Genomic DNA, 6,012 nt, shown 5'->3' with positions numbered 1-6,012 from the left:
TAGAGTCAAATTTTAGAATTTATCTCATGTTTATGTTACAGATTTCATAAATAATTCTAAGGTTCATTGATTCATTTTGTGTATTAAATATAATAAGTGTTTATATTGGAACTTTAAAATGTTTATAGAAACAGTCCATTATTTTTCATTCATTTTCCCATGGACTGTTTGAACCCCACTCGTATGTAATGCAAGCATCTGAATTATACTGGGTTAAAAGCCCATACTAAGATTTGCATTATTTATGAGGATTTTGATTCCAATTGAACTGTTGGAAAAATCAAAGATGTCAGCAAAATCTTATTTATGTTGGTAATACCAACGTAAGTTTAATACTTTTTCTAAGCTCATATATTTCTTATTCGTTAGTGCCTACACGTCACTGATTTATTTGATTAATATGGCTGTTTTGCTTTTTATATTAGTATTCCTAAGAAAGGTATCATAATGATTGATGTGACAGTAGAATTGCTTTGCATAATTTGTCACGTGAATCTGCGTGCCTCAGCAGCAAACTCTCTTAATAGATGTTCCTTGTTAGCATCCATTAAGTTTAGCAATTGTTAAGGGCAGAACTGCCCTATAGGATTGTTGGGGTTGTTACTGTAGTCTTTATGGGAGCAGTGTGTCAGGCATTTGCCTAGCCCATGGATGGGTTTAAATCACCAACCTTCAGGTTAACAGCCATTTTCAAACTGCATGTACCACCCAGACACCCAGATTCCTTTCTTAATACATAGAATGCAAGGAGATAAAAGCAAACCGGAACAATAAAGAATGTGCAAAAGAAGAACAGTACACATAAGCACAGAGGTTCTCCTTTTCTCAACATAAAGTTAAAGTATGTGTTTAATCATAAGGCATAGGCATTCAAAAGTGCAAGGGAAAACTGATGGAAGACACAATGTAATCAGCACACTCAGTTTCCGCTCTCAGTTCAACCTCCATCTACTTTCTGTACAGTTTATGCTATTCCTCAACTTTTCTGATCCCTAGTTTTCCTCCCTGATAAATGAGGACTATAAAGCCTATTTTACAGTGGTTTTGTTTTTTTTCTTTGTTTTTCTTCCCCAAGCTTTTCTTGTGAATTGAATGATAGTTTACATGGGAGAACATCAGTTTTGCACTCATCCTATCATATTTGTTTCATTGCAATGATTACAGTCCCCTCCATGCATCACCATTCAATAATATTTGCTTTTATTCCTTCTGTTTTGTTTTTTGGATGTACACAAAAACACTCAGGAATATATAGTCATTTAAACAACCAGGGGCACATTCTGCAAGCCTGCCTCCTGCCTGCTAGCACACAGCCTTTCTCTTTCCATGAATCTGGAGTCCTCAGCTTCTTCCTCTCTCTATGACCTCATCTCTGCCTCCACCTCTGGTGCCGCTGCTTCTCTGGATAGGGTCCCACATTCTGCTCATGCTCTTCTCCCTTAATGGTCCTCTGTTCCTGGTCTGTAAGATTAACTACTCCCCCCTTTATGTTACAGAACTTCTACCTGTACAGTTGTGACACTCTCAATTAGTCATGATAACAGTTACTAACTATTGAGTCATAAGAATCTTATCACCATTTCCTTTCACCAGACTCATATAGACAAAATGAAAACTATTCACTGGTGATCCTTCCTTCTGTCACACACAATACTGTTCTAAGTATCAACATACAAATATTAAAATATGTTGTATTGTACTTGACACATACTAGGTGCTTTAAGAAGACTTGTTGTTAAGTGCAGTCAAGTCAATTCCAACTCAGAGTCACTCTGTTCAGGGTTTCCAAGGAGTAGCTGGTGGGTTTGAACTTTCGACTTTGTGGTTTGCAGTCTAGTGCTTATCCTACAATGCCACATCAGGAGTCAGGAATGAAGAAATGAAGATGATTAAAGTGACAGTGGAAGATTTGAGAAATCCAAAAGTTCACCCCTCCACAAAAGCAACAAATGTTGTAAAAAATGGTCAGATTTTACTTTTTTGGAAGTTTTTATTCTATTTTTTTTTTTTTAATGACAGTAACTGGGGAACACTTAATGAAGAAAAAAATGCTAAATTTCAGTAAATGTGCCATTTTAGTTTATCTCTTAAAGCTCTATACAATCATATCCTATTCCTTGTTAACATATCCCATTTTCCAGTTCAGTGTCATACTTTTAGATGACACCCCACTTTGCCAGTATAAGTTACTGGTAACAGAGAGTACAATACAAATCGTATTGTCAAATAATTATGATCTTTTGCTTAGTGACTTCCTAAAAGACTGACTCAAGGGTTTGTCTTTTTTGCCTGAATTAAAGTTTTCCAAGGCTGATACAATTTCCTGGATATTGTCTATCAAAATTGGGAAGGCATTTAAAGGCAAATGTCTTAGTCCTTACCACCTTAGGCAAGGAGTAACAACTGTGACAAACCATGTACCAAAATGCCTAGGAAGGAAATTCTGGGAATAGTAAGTATTTGGGAAGCAAGAAATCCAGAGACCTCCTATAGATTCTGGAGAATCAATAAAATAAAGTGCATGCCCAGGACTACACTGAAAGACCTTCAAATCTCAATTCTGACTGATTGTCAGGCTCCATGTGAACAGGAAGTGAAGGTTATATCTAGGTTGTAACTTGCGTAGAGAAAAGCACAGAGAGAGTGTTATCAACAATACAGAGATGAAACCTGCAAAGACTAGAAGAGTTGTTTTGTCACCCCCGTCTCTGCCCCAAGGTATTTCAGGATTCTCTGTCAAATCACAAGGATCAATGGTGGCACATTGGGTTAAGCCTTGGGTTTATTAACCCCACTGTGAAGCATGGGAAGCTCAAACTCAGTAGGTGCTCTGTGAGAGAAACATGAGACCATCTATAGTCATAAAGATATACCACATTCTAGGGTTGTTATGAAGGAGATCTGGTAGCATAGTGGTTACGAATTGGGCTACTAATCTCATAGTCAGAAGGAGCTCTGGTAGCATAGTGGTTATGAATAGGGCTATGAACCGCAAGGTCGGCAGTTCAAAACTACTAGCTGTTCCACGGGAGAAAGATGAGGCTTTCTGCTCCCTTAAAGATTTACAGCCTTGGAAACCCTGTACAGAGTCACTATGAGTCAGAACCGACTCCACGGCACATAACAACAACAACAACAATCTCATAGTCAGCAGTTTGAAACTACCAACTGTTCTGTGGGAAAAAGATAAGGCTTTCTGCTCCCATAAAGATTTACAGCCTCAGAAACCCTGTGCAGGGTCACTATGAATTGGAACCAACTCCACGACATATAACAACACCAACAGGGTTGTTATGAATCTGACGCAATGGTAGTGGGTTTGTTTTTTGTTTTTGTCAGATCATTGGCTAACTACAAGCTAATGAAAGAAATACTTCAGTGGCCTCCCACATCAAAAAAACAATGAGTTTCACAATTATTTTGGAAAAGTCAGTAAACTCACAAAAGCCAATATACATAGCTAATAGAAAAAACAAATCCTCTGGAAGAGAGAAAAATTTGAATTTAAGAGTTGCCACATTTTCATATTGAAAATGTCCATCTTTGAACAAAGAAGTTTAAGCATGCGAAGAAAAAAGAAACCATGACCCATATATAGAAAACAATTAATTAATGGAAACAAACCCTGAAAGAGTTCACTCATTGAACTTGAAACCAGATATTATAAATATGTTTTAAAAAACTAAAGGAAAGCATAGGTAAAGAACTAAAATTTAATCTATACAGAGGTTCAGTAGAAGATCTGAGAAGACAGAAGAATGAATGGGTAAATCTGAATATAGGTCAATTAAGGTGAAAGAACAAAATTAATGTATGTGACCTTTAGGACAAAAAAAAAAAAAAAAAAAAAGAGAGAGATGTAAAATGATTATCAATATCTGTGGGGAAAAGTTAAATTTTAAGACAAAAATTGTAAGACGCAAAAGAGATATAAGTGAAAAGGTCAATATATGAAGAAGACATAATAAATAGGTACACACCTATCAGCTGAGCTTCAAATTACATTAAACAAAGGGTGACAGATTTGAAGGTGAAATACAGTCCTACAGTAAAAGTTGGTAACTGCTCTTCACAGCATTCAAGAATTGATGAACCATCTACATCGTTGTTGTTGTTTGGTACGATAGATGGAGTTGGTACCAACTCACAGTGATCCTATGCACAACAGAATGAAATACTGCCTATACTGCCTAATCCTGTGCCAGCCTTGCAATCGTTGTTACATTTCAGCCCATTGCTGCAGTCACTATGCCAATCCTCACTGGGGGGGTGGGAGTGGGGCTTCCTCTTTTTCTTCAGCTTTACCAAACATGATATCCTTCTCCAGGGACTGGTCTCTCCTAATATGTCCAAAATGTGAGATACGAAGTTTGGCCATACTGCTTCAAGGAGCATTTTGGCTGTACTTCTAACACAGATTGTTGTGTTTTTCATCAGTCCATGGTACTTTTAATATTCTCCTCCAACATCATATCTCAAACCCATTAATTATTCTACTGTCTTCCTATTCATGGTCCAACTTTCGCATGCATATGAGGTAATTGAAAATACCATGGCTTGGGTTAAGCACACCTTATTTCTCAAGCTGACATCTTTGCTCTTCAACACTTTAAAGAGGTCTTGTGCAGCAGAGTTGCCTAATGCAGTATGTGGTTTGATTTTTTGACTGCTGCTTCTGTGAGTGCTAATGGTTGAGCCAAGCAGAATGAAGTCATTGATAGCTTCTGCCTTTTCTCAGTTTTATATGGATGTCCAGTAGTGAGGTTTTTTTTTTTTTTTTTTAATTGTGAACTGAGTGATAGTTTACATGGGAGAACACTGGCTTTACACCATCGTTTCATTGCAAGGATTACAGTCTACTCCGTGCATCATCATTCAACAGTATTTGCTTCATTCCCTCTGTTTTCCTCTTTGGGGGTGGGCATAGGGAGATGTACACAGAAACACTCAGGAATGTATTTTAATTTCAACAACCATATGGAACATTCTGTATGCCTGCCTCCTGGCCACATGTACTCAGTCCCTCTCGTTCCATTAGGCTAGAGTCCTCAGCTGCTCCCTCTTTCTATGTCCTCATCTCTTCCTCCATCTCTGCTGTCGCTGCTTCTCTGGATAGGGTCCCACAATCTGCTTGTGTTCTTCTCCCTTGATGGTTCTATGGTTCTCTGTTCCTGGACTGTAAGATTAACTCTCCCTCCCACCCACCCCCGTTTGTGTTACAAAACTTCTACCTTTATAATTATGACAGTTGCAAATAGTCATGATAACAATTACCCACTATTGAATCATAAGAATCTTATCCCATCTCTTTTCACTAGACCTGTCCAGACAAGATGGAAACTCGTCAGTGGGGACTGTATCTTCCCCCACACAATCTTAAACTAAACTCCCTCTTTAAAACTTGTGAGCCAGTTACTTCATGCCGTTATTGCCCCCTCATTTTAGGTAACCAATGTCTAGGTTGCCCATCCCTATCTACTCTGTATACAGAGGGGATAGGATTGATACTTGATATGAAGACTCCTTCCCTCTCTGGTATTTTGAACTACTACCTCCATGAGTGTTTCTCTGCTATTCTTAAATATAAAGCCAAATATTACAACAAAATATGCAAAGATCTGGAGTCAGAAAACCAAAAAGGAAGAACATGCTCACCATTTCTCAAGCTGGGGAAACTGAAGAAAAAAATCCAAGCCTCAACTTTTGTTATTGAAAGATTCCCTGGGCAAATTATTGAATGATGCAGAAAGCATCAAGAGAAGATGGAAAGAATACACAGTCACTGTACCAAAAGAAATGGTTGATGTTTAACTGTCTCAAGAGATAGCATATGATCAAGAGCCACTGATACAGAAGGAAGAAATCCAAAGTGCATTGAATGAATTGGCAAAGAACAAGGCACCAGGAATTGATGGAATAAAAATTGAAATCTTTCAAGAAAGTGATGCGGCAGAGGAGGCACTCACTCATCTATGCCAAGAAATTTGGAAGACAAGCATCTGGCCAACTGAT

General features: G+C 37.9%; 1 protein-coding gene across 1 annotated transcript in view; it reads left to right on the top strand.

The window, feature by feature from the left end:
- GABRA5 (gamma-aminobutyric acid (GABA) A receptor, alpha 5) overlaps positions 1-6,012 on the top strand; it is a 157,662-nt gene that overhangs the window by 61,938 nt on the left and 89,712 nt on the right. The gene's annotated exons all lie outside the window — the stretch shown is intronic.

Source organism: Chrysochloris asiatica, unplaced genomic scaffold (assembly GCF_000296735.1).
Source record: "Chrysochloris asiatica unplaced genomic scaffold, ChrAsi1.0 scaffold00044, whole genome shotgun sequence".
Taxonomy (NCBI): domain Eukaryota; kingdom Metazoa; phylum Chordata; class Mammalia; order Afrosoricida; family Chrysochloridae; genus Chrysochloris; species Chrysochloris asiatica.
This window is presented reverse-complemented; position numbering and strand designations above follow the sequence as displayed.